We start from the raw sequence: 26,368 nt of genomic DNA on the forward strand, positions 1-26,368 counted from the left end.
TCAATCCATACTTTATCTTGTATCCATGCTGTTACTTTATATAAAATAATTGGCCCACTTTTTATTACATATCTTGAATTCATTTGAATATGCAAGATAGTTCCAGTGTTCCTTTGAGACCCTCTTTACTAAAAAATTAGTGGTCAGCAAAATATCAGGAAGTTACAATCATTATTCATTTCCTCTTTTATTATAAACTTAGTACTTATTAAGCTGTCAGTATTACATTAATTAGAATTTAGTAACACTAATTCATTTCTAATTTATCATATTTTTCCATTAAAATCAATTTGCTGAAAGATATTTTTTGGCTTCAATAAACATGGTGAGTTAATATTAAATGATTTTCTTATTTCAGGAAATTAGTCTAAGAGTGTGACTATTTCATGGTATGGCAAAGGTGCATAAAAATATGCCAAAGGTACAAGTCAATGTTATTCTTAATAATTTACTTTCCTGTCTGTGTGTTATGAATTATATTTCCTTTGAACTATTGCTGTAGCTTTCCCTTAATTTTGCTTTTATGTTTAATTGATAGGATTTGATTTGACCATTCCTGCACTTCTCACAGACAGAGTCTTCATCTAAGAGTTTGTTCCTTACTCAAATAAGCTTCAATGCCAAATGCTATCCTGCTATATTTATTTTAATTAGTTTAGTCTACCAGCATTATCTTTTTTTTCTTTCTATTGAAAGTTTCCTCTGGCTTTGAACTCTGCCCATTTATGTTGGAAGAAGTCTATTTTATTACATTTACTTGTTTCTTTTAATTTGCAAATGAATTAACATAGAAACTTCCATTTTTCTTTCTAATAAAGCAAAAACACCACATAAATTATTATTTTATTGGATTTTTAAAAAATTTACATTTCAGATGTTATCGCCTTTCCACATTTCCTGTCCATAAACCCCCTATCCCATTCCTCCTTCCCCTTCATTTATGAGGGTGTTCCTGCACCCAACCACTCACCCATTCCCACCTTCTGCCCTGACATCCCCATACACTGGGGGGTCAGTCTTTGTCAGGAATAAAGGCTTTGCACCCTTTGGTGCTCAACAAGGCCATCCTTTGCTACATATGCATCTGGAGACATGGGTCAGTCCATGTGTACTCTTTGGATGGTGGTTTAAACCCTGGAAGGTATGGTTGGTTGATATTGTTGTTCTCATGGGGTTGCAACCTCCTTCAACTCCTTCAGTTCTTTGTCTAACTCCTCCAATGGGGACCCCGTTCTCAGTTCAATGTTTGGCTGTGAGCATTGGCCTCTATATTTGTTACGGTCTGGCAGAGCTGCTCAGGAGGCAGCTTTATCAGGTTACTGATTTCTTGGTCTCAGCAATATTGTCTGGGGATGGTGGAGATATATATATATATGGGTTAGATCTCCAAGTGGGGCAGTCTCCTGATGGTGATTCCTTCACTCACTACTCCAAACTTTGTCTCCATATTTCCTCCTAAGAATATTTTTGTTCACCCTTCTGAGAAGGAAGTATTTGCAATTTGGTCATCCTCCTTCTTGGGTTTCATGTGGTTTATGGACTGTATCATCAGAGAATTTGAGCATTTGGACTAATATCCACTTATCAGGGAGTACATACTGTGTGTGTGTGTGTGTGTGTGTGTGTGTGTTTGTGTGAGTGTGTGTATGTGTGTGTGTGGTTTTTATTTGGTGTGTGTTTGTGTGTATGTGTGTTTGTGTGATTCTGTTACCACATGCAGAATAAATTCTCATTCCATTCATTTGCCTATGAATTTCATGAAATCATTATTTTTAATAGCCAAGTAGTACTCCTTTGTGTAGATATACCATATTTTCTGTATCCATTCTGCTGTTGAAGGACATCTGGGTTCTTTCAAGTTTCTAGCTATTATAAATAAGGCTACTTTGAGCATAGTGGTTCATGTGTCCTTATTACATGTTGGAAAATCTTTTGGGTATATGCCCAAGAGTGGAATAGATGGGTCTGCAGATAGAACTATGTCCAGATTGACTTTCAGAGTAGTTGTACAGGCTTACAATCCCACCAACAATGGAATAGTGTTCTTCTTTCTTCACACCTTGCCAGCAACTTTTGTCAAGCGAGTTTTTGATCTTAGCAATTCTGAGGGTTGTGAGGTGGAATTTCAAGGTGGTTTGATTAGTATTTCCCTGACAACTAAGGATGTTGAACATCTTTGTAAGTACCTTTCAGCCAATCAATATTTCTCAACTGAGAATTCATTGTTTATCTCTGTACCCCAGGTATAAATAGGGTTATTTGATTTTCTGAGGTCTAACTTTTGAGGTTTTTTTGGATATATTTGATATTATCCCTCTATTGGATATTGGACTGGTAAAGATCTTTTCCCAATGTTTTCGTTGCAGTTTTGTCCTAATGACAGTTTTCCTTGCCTTACAGAAGCTTTGCAATATTATGAGGCCTCATTCAGCAATTGCTAATCTCAGAGCATAAGCCATAGATGTTCTGTTCAGGAATTTTTCCCCAGTGCCCATGCTTTTTAGGTTCTTCCCCACTTTCTCTTCTATTACTTTGAGTGTATGTGGTTTTATGTGGAGGTACTTGATCCACTTGGACTTGAGCTTTGTACAGAGCAAAAAGAATGGATCAATTTGGATTCTTCTACATGTTTACCTCCAGTTGAATCAGCACCATTTGTTGAAAATGCTATCTTTTTTTCCCTGGATGGTTTTAGTTTCTTTGTCAAAGATCAAGTTATCATAGGTGTGTGGGTTCTTTTCTGGGTCTTCAATTCTATTCCACTGATATACCCACCTGTCTCTGTACCAGTACCATGGAGTTTTTATCACTATTGCTTTGTAATACTGCTTGAGGTCAGGGATAAAAGTCTCTAAGAAGTTCTTTTATTGTTGAGGATAGTGTTCAAGTCTTGGGGTTTTTGTTTGTTATTCCAAATGAATATGCAAATTGCTCATACTAACTTTATGAAATATTGAGTTGGAATTTTGATGTTAATTGCATTGAATCTGTAGATCGACTTTTGGAAAGATGGCCATTTTTACAATATTAATCCCGCCAAACCATGAGCATGGAAGATCTTTCCATCTTCTGAGAACTTCCCTTTCTTTCTTCAGAGACTTGAAGTTCTTGCCATACAGATCTTTCCCTTGTGTGGTTAGAGTCACACCAAACTAGTTTTTGATATTTATGACTATTGTGACTGATGTCATTTCCCTAATTTCTTTCTCAGACTGTTTATCGTTTGTGTAGAGGAAGGCTACTGATTTCTTTGAGTTAATTTTATATCCAGCCAGATTGCTGAAGGTGTTTATCAGGCTTAGTAGTTCTATGGTGGAACTTTTGTCATCACTTAATTATAGTATCATATCATCTGCAAATAGTGATATTTTGAATTCCTCCTTCTCAATTTGTATCACTTGAACCTGTTTTTGTTGTCTGATTGTCTTGGCTAAGACATTGAGTATTATATCAAATAAGTAGGGAGAGAGTAAGCAGCCTTGTCTAGTCCCTGATTTTAGTGGGATTGCTTCAAGTTTCACACAATTTAGTTTGACTTTGGCTACTGGTTTGCTATATGTTGCTTTTACTCTGTTTAGGTTTGTGTCTGGAATTCCTGATGTTTCCAAGGAAGAGGTGTTGAATTTTGTTAAATGTTTTCTCAGGACCTTATGTGTTTTTTTAATTGAGTTTGTTTATATAGTGCTTTACATTGATGGATTTTCATACATTGAACCACACCTATATCCCTTGTATGAAGCCTACTTGATCATGATGGATGGTCATTTCGATGTATTCTTGGATTTGGTTTGAGAAAATTTTATTGAATATATTTGTGTGTCTATTCATAAAGGGAAATTGGTCTGAATTTCTCTTCTTTTGTTGGGTCTTTCTGTGGTTTAGATTTAAGTGTAATTGTGGCTTCATAGAAGTCATTGAGTAGTGTTCCTTCTGTTTCTATTTTCGTGGAATAGTTTGAACAGTATTGGTATGTGTCCTATGAAGGCCTGGTAGAATTCTGCGCTAAACCCATCTGGTCCTGGGCTTTTTTTTTTTTTTTTTTTTGGTTGGGAGACTTTTAATGACAGCTTCTATTACATTAGGAGCAATGGGATTGTTTAGATGGTTTATCTGATCTTGATCCACTTTGGTACCTGGTATCAGTATATAAAATTGTGCATTTCATCCAGATTTTCCAGTTTTGGTGAATATGGGCTTTTTTTCATAAGATCTAATGATGTTTTGAATTTCCTCATATTCTATTTTTCATTTTCTGATTGTGTTAATGTGGATAATTTCTATGTTAGTTAGTCTAGCTAAGCTTTTATCTATCTTGTTGATTTTTCAAAGAAAAAGCTCCTAGTTTTGTTGATTCTTTGTATAGTTCTTTTTTTGCTTCTACTTCATTGATTTCTGCCCTGACTTTAATTGTTTCTGGCTATCTACTCCTCTTGGGTGTATTTGCTTCTTTTTGTTCTAGAGCTTTTAGTTGTGCTGTCAAGCTGGTAGTGTATTCTCTCTCCAGCTAATTTTTGGAGGCACTCAGAGCTATGAATTTTCCTTGTAGCACTGCTTTCCTTGCATCCCATAAGTTTGGGTATATTGTGCATTCATTTTCATTAAATTTTAAAAAGTCTTTACTATATTACAAAAGGAATGTAAGGAAAGAAAGTCTTATTTTAACTGATTATTCAGTATACAGTTTATAATGGCATGGAATTAAAAGAAGCATGTGTTTGAAGTAGCTGATCACACCACATTTACCATTGAGAAAATGAAAACTATATATTCAAGATAGTGCTCAGCTCCATTTATTCATGTATGTATTCTAGATCTTATCCATAGAATGTTGATGTCTACATTTGGCAGGTCTTCCCATCTCAGCTAACAAGAAATAGACATGCCCTTCTCAGGCATGCCCAGAGACTCATCTCCCAAGTGATTCTAGATTCCATTCCATCAATTTGACAATTTCTTTAACCATCACACATAGTTAATCTGCCTCATGTCAACTTGATACTATATATATATATATATATATATATATATATATATATACATATATATATATGTCTTCATTAAACACAAAATAAAGACAACAGTACGGTTTTGGTGTCATTTAACATAGTACAACTATCTTACAAACAGGAACGTAGAAGTCTCTAATTTAGAGTCAAAGTGAAGTGAAATTTTCAACATTTTTTTCTGGTTTTCTGTATCTAAAATACTACTTTGTGAAATGAGCAAAGTATAAACATATCCCAGTTTTTAATATCATGTTAAATAAGATAATAAGAAAAAAATCTTGATACATTCATTTATAGTTAATGCATATAAATATCTTCTTAAAAACAGGTTGTGAGCTCTCATAATAATTGTCAATTTTACTTTCTTGACTGAAGACATATTCATAGGCAGTTTTTTAGGAATACCTCCTGCATTCATTTCAGTATACAGAAAATTCTAAATTTGTAGGAAACATCTCTCACTAGTAGAAATGATTCAAAAGTTCAATCCTGAACCATGTGAGCCATTTTCAGTTCTGCTGGATTTAAATTCTTGTTACTGAAAGTAATCATGGGCTACAGATATAATAATGACTTTTCATAAATGAATTGCTATATTCTAGACACATGATTTTCTTGTCTCTACTGTGAATTACTGGTTTCATTTAAAGTAACCTGTTCAATCACTCTATTGAACACTGTGACTCAACTCCTAGCATTCTAAATTACAGGCATAAAGAACTGAAACTGCGTCAAGTAATAGTCAACTTCCAGTCTAACAAAAACATTTCTGTGTCTCTTGGTGGCAGCATTCTTGCCTCTCTTTACTTGGCAGCTTCAGATAGTAGGACCACAGGTGAAAATATTTATAAGTGACCATATGAAGCTCCAGCAGAAGGAAGACAAAAATGTAGACTCATCAGTCCTTCTTACAAGGGGGAACAAAATACCCATGGAAGGAAAGACAGGGACAATGAGTGGAGCAGAGACTGAATGAAAGGTCATTCAGAGACTGCCCTACCTGGAAATTCATCCCATATGCAGTCACCAAACTCAGTCACTCTTGCTCACTTGATAACAATAAGTGCTTGCTGATAGGAGCCTGATATGGATATCTCCTAAGAGGCTCTACCAGAGGCTGACAAATACAGATGAGGATGCTTGCAGCCAACCATCAGAAAGTGCATAGGGACCCCAGTGGAGGAGTTAGAGAAAGGACTGATGGAGCTGAAGAGGTTTGCAACTCCATAGGAAGAACAATATCAACCAACCAGACACCCCAGAGCTCCTGGGAACTAAACCACCAAATAAAGAGTACACATGGACAGAACCATGACTCTAACTGCATATGTTGCAGAGGGTGGCATTATCAGGCATCAATAGGAAGATAAACCCTTAGTCCTGTGAAGGCTCTTTCTTTCCAGTGTAAGGGAATGAATGACAGGGTGTTGAGGTGTGAGTGGGTAGGTGGGAGAAGGAAAATCTTCATAGAAGCAGGGAGTGGATGGTAGAGGGGGGAAGCAGGAAAGGAGATAATTTTTGAAAGGTAAATATATAAACTATCCAATAAAATAATCAGAAAAAAAGGTTCTACAATAGGATAAAACACCACTTTCTGTGTAGAACATAAGGTCTGGAATACATAATCCTTTGTTGTATTTTAATTAGAAGACAATAGTACTTTCTCAAATATGTCTGGGGAGCAGTGGTGTCTTTTAAAGATGTCTTCTGAAAACTTTTAGTGATAAAGTTGTGTATTTGCTTGCTCTAAAACCACATTCAGTGAATTGTAAATCAGGATAACCCAGAGTTGATAATTGTTGAGAATGAAGAATATTAATATTGACTTCTAGTTCACTTTATGTCTATTTTTCACAAGAAAAATTAGAATATTTGAGTAGTATGATGTGGTGGTTTGAATAGGAACAGCTCCCATAGACTCATATGTATGATTGCTTGGCATACAGGGAGTGGCAATAGTAGAAAGTGTGGCCTTGTTAGAGTAGATGTGTTCTTGTTTGTTGAAGTATGTTAGTGTAGGGGCGGGCTTTGAGTTCTCCTATGCTCAAGCTATGCCTAGTGTAGCTCATAGGCTCCTTCTGTTGAACACAGACCAAGATATAGAATTCTTAGCTCCTTCTGCATTACTATGTCTGTCTTTTTTTTTTTCTTTTTTTTTTTTTTTTTTTTTTGAGCTGGGGATCGAACCCAGGGCCTTGTGCTTTAGGCAAGCGCTCTACCACTGAGCTAAATCCCCAACCCCTACTATGTCTGTCTTAATGCTGCTATTCTTCTTTCAATGATAATAGTAGACTAAACCTCTGAAGCTTTAAGCCAGCCCCTACTAAATGTTTTCCTTTTTAAGAGTTGCCATGATCATGGTGTCTTTTCCCAGCAATAAAATATGAACTAAGACATATGGCTTAATAGTTTAAAATACTATTAATTTAAAATTATTGAAGAAAATAATGGTGTCTTACACTTTTTCCTGCTGTGAAGAGAGAAACCATGACCAAGGCAACTCTTTTAAAAACAAAATTTAATTGGGGCTGGCTTACAGGTTCAGAGTTCCAGTCCATTATCTTGAAGGTGGGAACATGACAGCACTCAGGCAGACTTGGTACAGGAGGCACTGAGAATTCTACATCTTATTCTGAAGGCAGCCAGCAGAATACTGACTTCCAGGCAGTGAGGAAAAGCATATCAAGCCTCCCCACTCACACACATACTCTTCCTAAGTCTACGCCTCCTAATAGTGCTACTCCCTGGGCCACGTCTACCATCCCATTCCACTGCCTGATCCCCATTGCCTTGTTCAAACACATAAGTTTATGGTAGCCATACAAACCCATTGCATAATGAAAATTCATTTAATTTAACTTCAAAAGTACACCTAGTCAATAGCAGTGTCAACAATATTAAAAGTCCAAAGTTCAACGTCTCTTCTGAGATTCATCCAATCACTTAACTGTGTTCTCCAATGTAAGAAAGGAAACAAATTGGGCAAACTCCAAACTCTGCATCTTCATGGCTGATTTCAAAGCAGTCTTCAGATCTCCAACTCTATTTTCATCTTGGTTGACTGCAACAAACTTCTTTCTCCTGGGCTGGTTCCATTTTCTGTTACTAGCTGTCCGAGTTAGGTATCCCACATCTCTGATGTCTTAACATTTTGGAATCAACATTAACTTCACAACTTCTTGTTGCAATGTCTGGGATTCACAAATAATATTCTGGACTCCTCCAAATGTCTGGAGTAAGTTCTCTAACTCCGCCCTAGCATAACATCCCATAGCATGTTAGGCTCTGGTTGACTCCACTCAACTGCTGCTGCTACTTTTGGTGATCATCCTATGTTACTGGCATTTCCAATACACTGCATTCTTCTGCTGCAACTAGGATTCATCATTAGCCTCTCATAGACTCTCTTCATATTGCCAAGCCTCTATGTTTTTTCAGGACCTCTTCACTCCTGAGACAATATCTACAACTGAGGCTGCCCCTTCACCAATGGCCTTCCCAGCCCCCACCCCACACATACATACACACAGTGCTAAGCCTCAGCTGCTCTCTATGACCCCTTCAAAACTAGTACCATCTGGATGATTTTTACATATTACCATGTTCAGCTGCAGCATGAAGTACAACCTGGGCTACCTCTCAAACACAGCTTGTTTGTGCTTTCAGAAAGCATTGTCCCAGAAGATTTCACCTTAGTGATGCTGGCCTCTTCTTAATCACCAGTAATTTCTTAGCTCCAACTAACCATCATCAATTTTCCCAGTGGTCCCTTCTTTTCTTGACTCTAAAACCAGTGCCAAATGGCCAAAATGCTGAGTTCTTCTACTTGCTGAGGCTGGAACATGGTTTCCTTCTTCTTTTCCATTATCTGTTTTTCTGTTTTTCAACTCCTTTGCTGCCTAAGCTTGGCTGTCCTGAAACTTGCTCTTTAGATTGACCTTGAACTCAGAGATCTGCATAGCTCTGTCTCCTGTAATACTGGGATTAAATATTTGTACTACCATGCCTAGTCTTAAATTTAGCTAGGTGGGAACTTGCTCTAAGGTTACCACTCCCTTAATTCAATTTAGTATCCACATATACAGGATTCTGCTCCATTTTGTTTCCTGGTGCCCCTTTAATTCTCCAACCATATATGCTCTGCTTGTTTAAAATGCTTGCCATGAGACTTAACCAGAGAACAGAGTCTATGGTAGACATTTCTGAGACTTCCTTTGTCAGTGCAATTAATCTGACTCTCTTCACTCTAGCCTCAGGTAGACTTTTCAGACAAAGGGCAAAAATAGCCACATTTTTCACCAAAATACCACAAAAGCCATCTCTATGCTATGTGTAGAACCTCTTAGGCCAGGTCTGCTGCACAATTCCATATTCCTACTATGATAGCCTATTAAACCCCAGTTAAAGCATGCCAGTGCTTTCCAAATCCAAAGTCCCAAATTCCACATTATTCCAAACAAAAGCATGCCCATCATAGCATTATCCCATGCCTGGTACTAACTTCTGTCTTAGGACATTACTGTTGTGAACAGACACCATGAACAAGGCAACTCTTTTAAGGGCCATATTTAATTGGGGCTGGCTTACAGGTTCAGAGGTTCAGTTTACTACCATGAAGATTAGAGTATGGAGCATTCAGGCATATATAGTAAAGGAGGAGTTGAGAGTTCTACATCTTGTTTTGAAGGCAGCTCTCAGAATCCTGATTTCCAGGGAGCTAGAACAGGGATATTAAGGCCCATATTCATACACAATGACAAACCTACTGCAATAAGGCTATACCTCCTAATAGTGCCACTCCTTGGATCAGGCATATATAAACCATCACAAGTGGGATATAGTCACTTTAATTATTGATTATTTTTTCAAAATCAAAATTTATTTTGTTGACAAAAGACCATAAATGTATGTAATATATAAGCTATTCTTTCAATACTCAGAGTACATAGGTTAAAAAATGACTGTCAGTTGTTTCCATTATATTGTAACAACATCTGTTTTATACTGGGTATATGGAATATTTCTGCTCAGGAAACACCGGTGTAGCAATATCTAGATGGATGATCTCTAAAACATTCCAATTTAGACACTGTCTACTTTGAAATGGCAACATTTTGAAGGCTAAATTTCCAAGATTTTAATTTCTCATTAAATCTAAACCAAATTTCTCTTCATTGTTAACCAATGAAGGTTTTTTTTTTTTTTTTTTTTTTTTTTTTTTTTTTTTTTTTTTTTTTGAATAACTAGACATAAATGAAGATTTCTATTTCTCTCCCAGTTTGCCTTGGTTTAATTTCCTAGAATTGCCCACAGGACACTGAGGTATACTTACTTTCTTTTGTTTACCTTAAAGGACATTAATTAAACTGTTGCAATAAACCATAGACAAAGGTATGGAGTGAAAGATAAGTACATAGAACTTCTGTGTCCTTTATTAGTATACTGCCATCCTGATTACTCCAGCTATTGAGCCACCTGAAAGCTCTTCTATCTTGTCCTATTTTAAACTATTTTCTAAATGTTTTTGCTGCATAAACATGATTGAATAAACCATTGGCAATCAGTAACAAATACTTTTGTTATCCGCAACCCATCCCTAGAGCAGTGGTTTTCAACTTTCTTACTACTTTGACACTTTAATATAATTCTTCATATTGTGATGATCCCTACCCATAAAATTATTTTTGTTCCTGCTTCACAACAGTAATATTTTTCATTATTATTTTTAGTCATTTTGTTTACAGTCTAGTCGATATCCCCATCCTGTTCTGCCTGTTGACAGTTCCTCATTCCTCCTCATACATCTTCAAGAGGATGTTCCCACCCCACACCACCCCACATATACACCGTACCATGCATCCCCATTCCCTGGGTCCTCAAGTCTCTCTAGGGTTAGGTGTGTCTTCTCTCATTAAAACAGGACCAGGCAGTCTTCTGCTGTATATGTGCAAGGGGCCTTGAATCATCTAGTGTCCACTAACCTGGTTGGTGGCTCACTGTTTGAGAAAGCTCAGGAGTCCAGTTTGGTTGAGACTGCTGGTCTTTGTATAGGTTTGCCCTCCTCCTTAGCTTCTTTCAGCCTTTCCCTAATTCAACTACAAAGGTCCTCAGCTTCTGTCCAATACTTTGGTGTAAGTGCCAATAGTTTGGTGTAAATATCTGCTGTGTCTGTCTCATCTGTTTGTTAGGCTTCTGGGAGGGCAGCCATGCTAGGTAGGCTCCTGAATGTAAATTCATCGTAGCATCAGTAATAGTGTCAGGCCTTGGAGCCTTTCCTTGAGATCGGTCCCAATTTGGGTTAGTCACTGAACCTCTTTTCCTTCAGTATCTTCTCTATTTTTGTACCTGCAGTTCTTTTAGACAGGGATAATTCTGAGTCCGTTTTTGACTGTGGGATAGCAATCCCATCCCTCTACTTGATACCCTGTCTTTCTACTAAATAACAGTAATCCTGACACCATTATGAAGAGTGATATAAATTGTCTGTGTTTCCTGATGGCCTTGGGCAAGTACTCTAAAATTGTCGCTCAAATACGTAAGTGGTTATGTCCTACAGAATGAGAAACTATGTTCTACAGGCTAGGATAGATGCTAGAAGAACCAACTAACTGATACCATAGTAAGTCTTTTCAGCAATTAACAACTATCATTAAACTACCCAGAGAGTATCTAGCAAGCATCAGATTATTCGGATTAAAGAGATTCTTAACAACTTAATATTTAAGGATTTTAGAAATCAAAGTCAAGGTAAAAGTTGTCATGAATTAACACTTTATACCATATCACAGCTACTTATTTTATAACCTATTCCACAATGACCTTATAAATTTTGAATACATAAGTTATAATGATGGTGTTAAACATATAATGTCATATCTTATGTGATAGACTATAATTTACTTGAAATATTTGACAAGAGTACTAGTCAATGTAACAGTGGCATCCAAGCAAAGCCTATTTTTCACAAATGTGCAGCAGATCTATTTATTTTGTCTCATTAAATTATTTTTCTTATTATTAAAGTCCAATTAAAATATTCATGATGCATGCAAGTGTTAGTATGATAATAAAAACTCTACACTCATTGCTATATTAACATCCTTTGAAGTGTGATTTTTTTAGTCTAATCTCTGTCAAGTGATGGAGTTTTGTTTTCCAAAGCTTGCCTATTAAATGACCTTGAAATATTTTTCACAGAGAGAAAATAGTAGAAGAGAATTGTAAATTCAAAGTCTAGCATTCAAGAATGTTTCCCTCTTTCCTATGTCTTGAAACACTGTCACCTTGAGAACAAGTCCAGACTAGTCAAATGGAGAATGAATAATCAGTGAAGTACATTCAGTGCACCAGATCTGACATGCAGAAAAATATCCCTGGGAGCAGTGATTTCTCCTTGATACACAACTGGTCATAGATACATGAAAAAGCACTAAAGATCTTCTGTTGACTCTAATTTTTGTCATAACATTCAGAATAAAATTAAGTAAATTGTTTTTAAATGAAAAGCTAATTTTAGTATGCAAAAATATTAAATTGAAGAACTACCAAAGAAAATCCAAATGTTTCTAGTTTTCTCTTCAATTTATTTCTTAATTCAGTTACATAATTATGATTTCTAATGAAAATTACATTTGTAAATTTTGTACTTTTAAACCTTAAGCAGGTCTTGGTGGATCCCTTTAAAATCAAGTGTTATCTAATGTTTCAACCAAAATATAAGGGGAATGAAGAAAAAAAAGAAAGAATGAAAAAAAAATATCGTAGTTATTGTTCTGTTACTCTGAAGAGGCACAATAACCAAAGAAACTTAAAACATAAAATTCATTTTTTTTTTTACAGGGAAGAAAGAGTTTATTTGCTTTCTACTTTCAGGTCACAATATATCACCAAATTAAGTCAGGACAGGAACCCAAGCGGGGCAGGAAACTGAAGGCAAGAGCTGATGCCGAAGCCATGAATTGGTGCTGCCTATGAGCTTGCTTGCTAGCATGGCTTGGAATGTCACATGGCTTGCTCAGTCTGCTTTCTTACAGAACCCAGTACCATCAGCCCAGGGACAGCACCACCCAGAAAGGGCTGGGCCCTGCCCCATCAGTTACTAATTGAGGAAATACCCTACAGCTGGACCTACTGGAGGTTGTTGTTTTGTTTCTGTTTTCGTTTTGTTTTATTTGTTGTTTAGGTTTCATCCTTTTAGATAACTCTAACTGTGTTAAACTGACATGAATCTAGCCAGGACAACTGACCCATTGTCAGATTAATACGGAAACACAGAGCTGTTAAGCCGCCACTATTTTTTTCTTGTTTATCCCCAATATAAAAGCCTTTGAAACACCTGAGCATAAGCATGCACAGGATCACATATAAAGATATCAGGGTATAAAGCACTTTACAGAGTTAAAAGTCCCATAGCCTTATAAATTTAAACACTTTTAAACACTTTTAAAATTATCTCTTTAAAACTATTCAGTCTTGTGGGCTGGAGAGATGGCTCAGTGGTTAAGATCACTGACTGCTCTTCGAGATGTCCTGAGTTCAATTCTCAGCAACCACACGGTGGCTCACAACTATCTGTTATGGGATCTGATGCCCACTTCCGGTGTATCTGAAGACAGCTACCTTGTACTCATTTACATAAAAGGCATAAATTAATATTAAAAAAGAAACGCAGGGTGACCTCACCCAGGGCCAGCTCCATCCCTTCCAGTTTGTTAACAACAACAACAACAACAACAACAACAACAAAGTGTAAATGTCTAGATTCACAGCAGGAGCCGAGCCGCCAATTGGGTCTGGACTCGCTCAGGTTGGAAGTAGCAGAGTTGGAGTCTCAACAGCATCTGGCACCCTAAACATGAGCAAGCAGAGCAGCAGAAGGTGACATGAATCCAATAGCGCAGCCATGGGCGCAGGTTAGATTCTGAAGGAGACCAATAGTCTAGGAGTCGAAGCCAGAGCCCTTGGCCACCCCAATGGCACTTACAGGACCAGTCCTCACATTCTGATTCAGGTGAGGAGTGGGCCGGGAAGGGTCATTGAAGCTCTTGGTCCCCAGGGTCACCAGCATCTAGATTGGACTCCTCAAGACGCTCCTGGAGCCCAGAGGCAGTTGCAGAGCTGCAAGAATGGTTAAGGCTTCATAAGGCACGCAAGCAGCAAGAAGAGCTGCTCAAAGCCTTCAATATGCCTTAGCAGAAACATGCACAGCGACTGTCCAAGAAGGAAGCTAAGGAGCACAAGAAGCAGAAGAAGATGGGCTGGGGTGAGGAGTACATGGGCTACACCAATTCCGGCAAACCCTTTGGAGACTACAATCTGCTGGGCACCTTCATCTGGAACAAGGCCTTGGAGAAAAAAGGCATCAGTCACCTGGGAGAAAAGGAGCTGAATGAGCACCACAAGAGGATCCGGCAGGAAAATCAGCTGGAACTGCAAAGGGCCAAATGTCTGCAGCTAGAGCAGGAACAGGAGAAAGCCATGTGGGAGCAGGAGCTGGAGTTGCTGCAGTGGCAGAAGGAGGAGCAGGAGCACAGCTTTCACTTCCGGCAGGCCAAGCTTTGCTCCAAGATCCGAATTTGAGATGGGTGGGCCAAGCCCATTGACCTGCTGGCCAAGTACATCAGTGCAGAAGACGACTTTGACCTGGCAGTGAACACGAACCTTATTTATTACTCAATGGCCTTTCGGTGGCAGACATGGAGTACCTGCTAGAGGACATCCATGTGTACACAGAACTGGAGCAGGGCAAGCACGTGGACTTCTGGCGGCAAATGACAGCCATCACAGTGGATGAGATCGCCAAGCTCCACAAGCTGGAGGAATTAGGCAAGGGCTCAGACTAGCGTTTTGAGGGGGTCAACGTCTCTGTCAGCTTCGATATGCAGTCGGTATTGAAGGGAAAGACGTACAAGCAGCTGCAGGTCATAATCCAGGGCATCCAGGGCAAGGTTCATGCTGGTGGCCCCACCTCGACTTGGGCTACTGGGAGAGCCTGCACACATGGCCAGGGCCAGGCTCCATGAGCGCCACCAAGATGTTCTCAGGCACAAGCTCTTCCAAGTGAAGCAGAAGCAGGCTGTGGAGAGCCGCTCTTCCCCATCATCGAGTCAGAGCTGAGGGCCACCCCCAGCCCAGAACCTGGGGTACAGCCCTCCAGCCCCGGGACTGCAGTGGAGCCAGCAGACCTGGTGGAAGTCGAGGAGGAGGTCACAGCAGCAGGGGAGGGAGAGCAGGAGGCACATAGCCAGGCAGTGCTGATGGAGAAGGACCTGATCCAGCAGAGTCTGGCCAACTACCAGGCCAGCCACTATAGTCAGCTGCTACTCAGAGAGCATGAGCTGCTTATGGACGTGCAGGTGCTGGACCTGCTCGAGGGCCTGAAGGGTCTGCAGCTGTCTCACCAGCAGCTCCAGGCTCCAGGAGATGGAACCCAGAATGCTGAGGACATCTTCTTCCGGCATGTGAGGGAGAGCATGGGGCAGGACAGGGCACAGTTCAGCATGGGTACCCATGCCTACCTGTGGGCAGACAAGTACCGGCTTCAAATGGAACAAATACACCAGATGCATTATGACATGGACAACCCTAGCCCAAGATCGTACAGGGCTACAAATTCAACAACTTCTACCTCTGTAAGCACGCCACGCCCGAGTACTTCCTGGAGGCCTGCACGGACAACCCAGATTTTGCCAACTGCGCTTCCACGCAGCCCTGCCCTACAAGGACATCACCTTTAAGATCTTCAGGAGCCAGTGGGAGTACTCACACCGCCATGGCTTCCGCTGTCACTTTTCCAACGGAATCTTCCAGCTCTGGTTCCACTTTAAGCACAATTTCTACCGCTGTGATGCCTGTGTTCTTTGTGTGGGTGTTTGGTGGGTTGAGAATTTAGTGTTATAAATCTGATTGATAAATTATAAGCTTCTGCAGTTTTCTTTATAAGGGGCGCTCGGGGTTTAGAGCAACTTGCAGCAGACTGGCCGAAGGGGACCTATGACTGGGAAATCATAAATGCTCCACCAGGGAATGGGGAAATGGGAGCAGGGGAGGACTACCACTTATAGATAGCCATGGGGGTGGGGAGAACGCCTTAGTCTGAGAAAAGCCAGTGATAACCTAGATTGTTTTTAATAATCACACACTACACTGGACATTCACCAGCACTGTGCAGGCTGCAGCCCCTCTGCCAGATCCCTGTCTGTCTTGAAAGGATTGGAACTGTTCTGGAAAGACTGCATGAGGTGGCAGAAAGGTCTCGTTTCCACAGACTTGTTCAACCATGCAACTGCATATGGGTTTGGTACATTTAATAGAAAGCTTATTCAAAAGAGTCCAGTCTTTGGTACTGGAGAAAGGGCAGTAAAGAGCTCTGAGTGCTCATTCAGAAGTCTTAAGTTTAATTCCCAGCACCCACATGGTGGCTAACAACCATTGTTAGTGGGATCAGATGCCCTCTTCTGGTGTGTCTGAAGATAGCTACAGTGTACTTAGATTAATATATATATACACACATATATACATATATATATGTATAGATATTTCTGCTTTAAAAAATCATCTGTTTTAAAATCCAAATTGTCTATAAAACCTCAAATCGCCTTTTTTAAAAGTTTAAAGTCTTGCCTGTTCGTGATGGTGCATGCCTTTAATCCCAGTACTGGGGATAGAGAGGCAGGCAGATTTGAGTTCAAGGCCAGCCTACAGAAGGGTCTGTATCAGCAGAGAATGAGAAAGAGATAGAGTGTTCCCCATCTGGCCAGGAATGACCAAGGTCATTAACCTGGGGACTGAACTTCTCCTAGATTTGGCCCCATCTGATAGGTTTTTTTCTTCACTGCCCTTGAATTGAGGCAGTATTAAAGGCAGGTATATTGGGAAGCTGCCCTCTGGGGAGCGATTTTACCACCCCAAGGACCAAGGTTAGGGAACTCACCAGAAGAGGGGGTAGGGGGTAGAAGAGGGAGAGAAAAAGAGAATTGGGCAATTATTCTGAGAGAGAAGAGGTGACAGGAGGGAGAGGGAGGGAGGAGGGAGGGAGGAGAGAGAGAGAGAGAGAGAGAGAGAGAGAGAGAGAGAGAGAGAGAGAGAGCGATAACATAAAATTCTTAATTGGAGGATCATTTATAGTTTCCAAGGATGAGTTCATGAAAATCATGGCAGAAAGCATGGTAATATGCAGGGAGACATGACACTAGGGCCTCTACTGAGGCTTATTTCTTATGTGCAAATTGGAGTCAAAGAATAATAGATTGGACCTGGCCTGGACCTTTGAAACTTCATAGCCCACCTCTAGTGATTCACCTTCTCCAACAAGGCCACACTTCCTAATCCAGCCCAAAAGAGTTCCACCAGGTATAGATAGACCAAGCATTCAGATATATGATAGGCCTGTGGTGCCCAGGCTCATTCAAGCCACCACATTCCAAAAGGCAGAAAACTATATTAATTTCCTGTTACCATGAATATCACAATTTTTATTATTGAACAATTCTGAACATGTTTTTTCACAGAAGGAAGGAGATGGGGTTGTGCCTTACTCATTGAGTACTTCAGTACTATCCATTAGGTCTTGAGTTACACCACCACCATTACCATCACAACAGCAATGATTACAAAAGAAAGGAACTTAAAAAAATGTGAACAATAGATGAAACAAATGAAATAGGAAACGAAAATGTCAAAAATAAAAGGAAAGGAAGAAAAACAAAAACAAAGGTGAGTGATTCAGTATTTAAATTACTCTAGGCAAACAAGACAATTCTGGCAGATGTTAGCTGGGAAAATGTAAAGAGAGGGGGTGGTACACTTGAGAAGATAATGTCAGAACAACATTTCTTTTCAAGTAACAATCTTTGTTTTCATATAGAGAATATTTTGGGCACTCAAGAACCAGGTCCACTACGGTCCAGACACTGCCCAGAACTGAAGGGAACTGGTTAACAGCTCTCTCCACCTAAATCCTATGGGGGGGAGAGCTAAACCTTCAAAGGGGCAGACAATCCTGGGAATCCAGAAAAGACTACACTCTCCCCACTTTTCTGACTTCAGAGGAAAACACATAATGCCGTCTGGGACCCCGGTGCACGCCCTCCCCCCCCGGGAAAAGGCAGTGCAGGCCCTCTTCGTTGCTGCCCTCACAGAGAGCTGAAACCTGGCTCTGAGAAGCAACCCCAGGCCTGAGACCAGAGGTAAGACCACCTTTTCTGCTCCAAGTGACCTGCCTGGTGGACTCAGGACATAGGCCCACAGGAACACCTGAAGACCAGTAGACAGGAATGACTACAAGCCTGAAAGCAGAACACCCTGTTGCCATAACTGGCTAAAAGAGAACAGGAAAACAATTACACAGCACTCCTGACATACAAGCCTATAAGACGGTCTAACCACTGTCAGAAACAGCAGAACAAGGTAACACCAGAGACAATGAGATGGCAAGAGGCAAGTGCAGGAACCCAAGCAACAGAAATCAAGACTACATGGAGCCCAATCTCCCGCAAAAACTATAACCGAATGACTAAACACACCAGAAAAGCAAGATCTACATTTAAAATCACATTCGATCATAATGATGGAGTACTTCAAGAAAGACATAAAGAACTCCCTTAGAGAAATGCAGGAAAACACAGATAAACAAGCAGAAGCCTAAAGAGAGGAAATGCAAAAGTACCTGAGAGAATTACAGGAAAAAACAATCAAACAGGTGAAGGAATTAAAAGTGGAAATAGAAGCAATAAAGAAAGATCATAGGGAGAAAACCTTGGATCTAGAAAACCAAAGAAAGAGACAAGGAGCTGTAGATACAAGCATCACCCACAGAATACAAGAGATAGAAGAGAGAATCTTAGGAGCAGAAGACTCCACAGAAATTATTGACACAACTGTTAAAGAGAATGTAAAACAGAAAAAGTAACTGGTCCAAAATATACAGGAAATCAAGGACACAATGAGATCAAACATAAGGATAATAGGTATAGAAGAAAGTGAAGACTTCCAGCTCAAAGGACCAGAAAATATCTTCAATAAAATCATAGAAGAAAACTTCCCTAACCTAAAGAAAGAGATGCCCATAAACATACAAGAAGCCTACAGAATGCCAAATAGATTGGACCAGAAAAGAAACTCCTCCCATCACATAATAGTGAAAACACAAAATGCACAAAATAAAGAAAGAATATTAAAAGCAGTAAGGGAAAAAGTTCAAGTAACATGTAAAGGCAGACATATCAGATTACACCAGACTTTTCGCCAGAAACTATGAAAGCCATATAAGATCTGTACAATAAGAACTTCAAGTCTCTGAAGAAAGAAACTGAAGAAGATCTCAGAAGATGGAAAGATCTCCCAAGCTTATGGATTGGCAGGATTATAGTAAAAATGGCCATTTTACCAAAAGCAATCTACAGATTCAATGCAATCTGCATTAAAATACCAATCCAATTCTTCAGAGAGTTAGAACAATTTGCAAATTCATCTGGAATAACAAAAACCTTAGGATAGCTAAAACTATCCTCAACAATAAAAGGACTTCCAGGGGAATCACTATCCCTGATCTCAAGCAGCATTACAGAAAAATAGTGATAAAAACTGCATGGTATTGGTACAGAGTCAGACAGATAGACCAGTGGAATAGAATTGAAGACCCAGAAATGAACCCACACACCTATGGTCACTTGATTTTTGACAAAGGAGCCAAAACCATCTGATGGAAAAAAGATAGCATTTTCAGTAAATGGTGCTGGTTCAAATGGAGGTCAGCAGGTAGAAGAGTACAAATCGAACCAATCTTATCACACTGTACATAGCTTAAGTACAAGTGGATCCAGGACCTTCACATCAAACCTGATACATTCAAACTAATCGAAGAAAAAGTGGGGAAGCATCTCGAACACATGGGCACTGGAGAAAATTTTCATAACAAAACACCAATGGCTTATGCTCTAAGATCAAGAATCGACAAATGGGATCTCATAAAACTGCAAAGCTTCTATAAGGGAAAGGACACTGTTGTTAGGACAAAATGGCATCCAGCAGTTTGGGAAAAGATCTTTATCAATCCTACAACTGATACAGGGCTTATATCCAAAATATACAAAGAAATCACAAAGTTAGACCGCAGGGAGACAAATAACCCTATTAAAAAATAGGGTTCAAAGCTAAAGAAAGAATTCACAGCTGAGGAATGCCGAGTGGCTGAAAAACACCTAAAGAAATGTTCAACATCTTTAGTCATAAGGGAAATGCAAATCAAAACAACCCTGAGATTTCACCTCACATCAGTGAGAATGGCTAAGATCAAAAACTCAGGTGACAGCAGATTCTGGCGAGGATGTGGAGAAAGAGGAACACTCCTCCATTGTTGGTGGGGTTGCAGACTGTTACAACCATTCTGGAAATCAGTCTGGAGGTTCCTCAGAAAATTGGACATTGAACTGCCTGAGGATCCAGCTATACCTCTCTTGGGCATATACCCAAAAGATGCCCCAACATATAAAAAAGACACGTGCTCCACTATGTTCATCGCAGCCTTATTTATAATAGCCAGAAGCTGGAAAGAACCCAGATGCCCTTCAACAGAGGAATGGATACAGAAATGTGGTACATCTACACAGTGAATACTATTCAGCTATAAAAACAATGAACCTATGAAATTCCTAGCAAATGGTTGGAACTGGAAAATATCATCCTGAGGAGGCAACCCAATCACAAAAAACACATGGTATGCACTCATTGATAAAGTGGATATTAGCCCAAATGCTCTGAATTACCCCTAGATGCACAGAACACATGAAACCCAATAAGGATGTCCAAAATGTGAATGCTTCAACTCCTTTTTTAAAAGGGGAACAAATATACCCTTGGGAGGGAATAGGGAGGCAAAGTTTAGAACAGAGGGAGAGGAACACCCATTCAGAGCCTGCCCCACATGTGGCCCATACATATACAGCCACCCATTAGACAAGATGGATAAAGCAAAGAAGTGCAGGCTGACAGGAACAGGATGTAGATCTCTCCTGAGAGACACAGCCAGAATACAGCAAATACAGAGGAGAATGCCAGCAGCAATCCACTGAACTGAGAACGGGACCCCTGTTGAAGGAATCAGAGAAAGGACTGAAAGAGCTTGAAAGGGCTTGAGACACCATATGAAGAACAATGACAACCAACCAGAGCTTCCAGGGACTAAGCCACTACCCAAAGACTATACATGGACTGACCCTGGACTCCAAGTGCAAAGTAGCAATGAATAGCCTAGTAAGATCACCAGTGGAAGGGGAAGCCCTTGGTCCTGCCAAGACTGAATTCCCAGTGAACGTGACTGTTGGGGGGTGGGCAATAATGGGGGTGGATGGGGAGGGGAACACCCATAAAGAAGGGGTGGGAGAGGGGTTAGGGGTTGTTGTCCTGGAAACCGGGAAAGGGAATAACATTCGAAATGTAAATAAGAAATACCCAAGTTAAGAGAGAAAAAGAAAAAATAACAGATTAAAAAAATAAAAGAAAATATTTTTGATTTTTGTTTGTTTTATGATTAATGAATGTCAGATTCAAAAGTAATATTCTTCTTCAACAACAGGGTATTTATTAGAGAGAATTTTCTAAGAAGCTTTATTCTACATTTTCCTGTAAATTGTGCTACTTTACAAAAAGCTAAAGATGAAATTCTGTATTCACTTAAGAACAAATCTGAAAATATGTGAATTTTCATTTATTACACATCATTTGAATGTTGCAATATTGGGGTTAAGTAGAACACTTTGAGTTAGTTTGGTGAACCTTAACAGAAAACTAGTGCTCACACTTCTGCAAGATCTTGAGTCCATGCATATGGATTCTACTGATACTTAATTGTAGAATTGGCCTTTACAATGTTTTCCTAATTGCTAATATTATTGAATTCTTGCAAGGTGTGACCTGTCTGGAAAGTCATCTTCAGGAGGCCATGATTTTACTTGTTGTCCACAGCAGCTTCCATGACAGAGAGCAGTGTAAACTCCACATGCATATGACAGCATAATGGAGACATATGAAGCTAACAGCTTACAGCATTGACAATGCAATACCTAACCAAGTCACTGTTTCTGTGATAGGCAAATGTCTTTCATGTGTGAAGTTTTCATTCTTTTGTATCTGCTGTGAATCTTCCTGTCAACCTAAAGAGGATGATATGACACACAATGACAAAAAAAACATAAAATCTCAGCTTCAGCAACAGTCAATGTGCCTAGCTGTCAAAAATTCCTCTCAGGGATTGTGTCATCTTTCCCTGTAATGTCAGTATTTTCTTTTCAGTATTGATAAAAATTTTTTACGAAAAACGGTTTTTAGTAATATGTAAGAGTATACTGATAAAATTGGACACAACTTTTATATTTCTAATGCAAATGTATTTCTCTAGAGCCTCAAATTCAATTTTACAATGTCCACATGAAATGCTAATTTCATAGTAATTTTGATTTTCAGTCATGGTGGTGGTACACAGTCAAGTTTTCCTTTTTTAGTGGGCTGACTTCTGATAATTTAGAAAGAGTTTATTCCTACATATTGCATGGTTGTGATTTGTACTTGATTTAAGATTCTATGAGCTTTAGAGTGTTTTGCACTAAGCACAAATGTAAGTTGATTATTCTTGAATCTAATACTTTAATAAAGTTAATTCATCTTGTAGCTATGTGACTGAAAACTAGTTAAGCTGTAAGGACATATATTCTAGTTCTTTTTTGAATGTAATGTCCATTTATTTAACTTTTAATAGATAAATAATGATATTATAAATGGTATTACCAGCTTATATTTTAAAATGTAAGGAATAAAATTGTGATCTATTAGTATGTTTATCAATTATTTCCAAAGTAATAATTTTACTATATACCTCTAAATGTGATGAAACACATTTTTATAAGTATATATTGTATACCATGTAACATGCAAAAACTATGCAAAACAATAAAATTTTAAGATGAATGATTGTGTAAACATCTTTTGCTATTTTTTCATATTTGGGCTTTACTATATTACTTGAGCAGCAAGTGAAAATTAAGACCTAGCACTTAACATTTCAAGTCACAGAAGAAAATGATTTCTACTGTAATTTTCAGAAAAATTGAGATAAAATATTTCATAATAATTTTTCTACTAAAGAAAACTCTACATTTTAAAAATTATAGTGTGAAGATTTCACAGCCCCCTTTAAAGACTGCTTAGTATATGAAAGAAGAAGAATTTATTTGTGCAACAATCCGAGGGATCCATAAGCATGTGCTGGAATGTGCTCATGCCAAGCTCATGGCTTAAGGGCAATAAACACTAAAAAATGATAAATGTGTATGAGAAAAAGTGAAAAGCTACCAGATTAGCTTTATAGCAAGAATATTTGAAATAACTAGCTGACTTGCAAGGTTACTCTGTTAATCTCTTCACATGAGAAAAATTTCTAAGAATCTCCAAATTGATTAAATGCCCCATTATTGTGCTTCATATTAGAAACAAAGACACAACAATAGTTTCAATAAAATTGAGTTATATTCAAATTATACCAGATGCTGATATTTTAATTTTTCTAGATTAAAAGATAATAATTCTGAAGAACTATATTACTAGGCAAATTGAAGGAATTGTTTACCACATTGAATCACTGCAGTAGCATCAATTCTTAAGTGTGTACTCATTTCCTTACCAGTTAAAAGCCAGAAATCATTATGATGTTTTTTTATTTGTATATAATTGCCTTATTGTTATGACAATCTGGACACTTTTCTCAGTTAAATCTTCCATAGCCTTATCCTGTAACAGATCTTAGTTGTAAGAATTTAGGTCAAATAATTTCTCATTTTTAATGAAATTTTCCAGTTCATTTTCAGTAGAAAAGCTGCATTTATTTTGTATACAGCTTTCTAAGAAAAAGATAGTTGAGAGAATTATAGCCCATAACACCTTTTCTTAGAAAGTTCAGCCCAAATCTCATATTGAACATTTGTCTTTAAGGAATTTTCTTGGAAATTCAGGTTTAAAATCTCTCCCAAATCTACCTTGTCTGTCAGAGTGCCTGGGATTTACAACTTCCTTAGTTTCTAAGTATGTCTTTGAAGTTGTCATTATCCCTTTAGCCAATCAATGTTTGTTGATATGAATTCATCAAATATTTAAAAATATGTTTCACTGACCAGCACATAGTGCATCTTAGACCTATATAAAAATGACAATTGTGGGTTGGGGATTTAGCTCAGTGGTAGAGCGCTTGCCTGGGAAGCTGCAAGGCCCTAAAGGTTCGATCCCAGCTCCGAAAAAGACCAAAAAAAAAAAAAAAGAAAAAAAATGACAATTAGAAATAATGTGTATAAAAACCAGGTATATTTGTCAAAACCTAAAAGGTATACAATGCGAAAGTTAGGCCTGATTACAAGAAATATGACTAAGCAAATATACTAGTTTCTTCAATAATAAAAAATGCAGAACATTAAATTGTGACTCATTAGGAAATATAGAGGAAGAGGGACATAGAAGGAATAGAGCATTTTCTGATGATTAATTTACTAATCACAATTCAAAAATATCTATGAATTATAATAATTTTTTACATAATTTAATCATTTAACAATGAGAAAGACTGAATAGTTTAAACAATTTTGACTTACACACATTACTAAATAAAATATTAACAACAATTTGTCAGGCAATAAAATGGATTTCTCATGATACTTAATAGAGAAATAAGTCTTTATTAAGGAATTAGTCAAATCTCTTTATATCATACATGCTACAATAGCAAGCTTTGGATTAATTGACAAGTTTGAAATCTATTTGATCCTGCTGGACCTGAATGAAGATGGAATTGTAGTCTTTGTGTATGAAGTCATAAACTCAGGACTAAATCTTAGCCAATAGACAGAGAAGCTATAGGAATTATCAGCTGTTGTACTTCTGGGACAGTGTAGGTTAACTAAAGACAGAGCCTTGATTATGCTAGGTAATGTCCTGACCACTCAGGTACATTCCCAGCTGTAACAGAGCATGGATTTAAGCTTCATCTTTCAATTTGAATATGTCTTAGAATAACATACTCTAAAGTAGTGTCTGGCCTTTTATTTTAGTGATATGTTTGGAAAGATACTAATGGAAGGGCATGCATGGTGACAAACACAGAAATAGTAATTATTTGCTGGTTTTTTTTTCAGCAAATTTAAAAAGAAACTCTTAATAAACCTTTGTCTTCCTAGACAGTTATTGAATTTAATTTTACACATAGATAATAAAGAGGTTTCTGTTTCTCTTAAATTATATAGGACAAACATCTACATGAAGCCCTTAAGAAAAAATAACAACTGACAGATGTTTTACTTTTATATAAATAAAGTCAGTTGTGTGTGTGTGTGTGTGTGTGTGTGTGTGTGTGTGTGTGTGTACATATAATTGGTCCTATCAGTTAACTTCTGAAATATGTGTGTTTTATTTAGGATGTGAAACCAGCTAAATATGTATTGCACAGATAATAGCACAGTTGCAATAATTGAATAAGTGGTTCATTTCTAAGCGGTAACATATTGTTGAAAAAACTGCAGAAAAAAATAAAAGGATTTGTTGTTACTAATCTAAAGCAGTGAAAATTAGCAAACATTTACTAGATATAGGAATTACAGACAATGGGTCATCACTTAAGGGCATGGGTTGATCTTCTAGATCTTGAACTCAATTTTTGGCACCCATGTAGCAGTTTAAAACTCGAGTCTTTAACTCCAGTGTTAGAAAACAGAGAAACATTTTTTGAACTCTGTGGGAACTGTGCACATGTGATGTACAGACATACATATAGACAGAATACACACACACACACACACACACACACATATATAAATAGTAAAAATAAAGGGTAAACATAAGAATAAGTATTTATCTGGTAATATCCCAATTTCTTGTTTTTCAGTAGTGAATGGAAAAGCCTGCCATTCCTAAAAAATGGTTTTAATGTAGAATCAAAGAGAATTATGTTAATGAAATCCATGATAGCATTACATAATAAAGAGAATATTGATATAAGTATACACATACAAGCAACAGAAATACAGGAGTATATGTAGAGTCTAAAAATATTTTCTCAGAAACTATAAATATCTGAAAAATAAAATGACACAAAATGTTGTAGCTATGCTATGGAAATTAACACTGTTGAAATCATTTGCACAATTACTAACTGTATTTTCATATAGCAAGAAATTCTCTTTGTCTCTAATAGCCTGGCTTTTGCTTTTCAATCTCCATTGATATTTCACCAATTTCTTTGCTTTAGGTGATGTTCCATGTTCCATTCTTTCCTGGGATTTTAAAATTATAGGACTGTTTTCTGGAAGTAGTTCAGGGAAGCAAAGGCT

General features: G+C 38.1%; 1 pseudogene; it reads left to right on the plus strand.

The window, feature by feature from the left end:
• LOC116887992 overlaps window positions 1-15,905 on the plus strand; it is a 40,871-nt pseudogene extending 24,966 nt beyond the window's left edge.
• The last annotated feature ends 10,463 nt before the right edge of the window (window positions 15,906-26,368 follow it).

This window comes from Rattus rattus, chromosome X, assembly GCF_011064425.1.
Source record: "Rattus rattus isolate New Zealand chromosome X, Rrattus_CSIRO_v1, whole genome shotgun sequence".
Taxonomy (NCBI): Eukaryota; Metazoa; Chordata; class Mammalia; order Rodentia; family Muridae; genus Rattus; species Rattus rattus.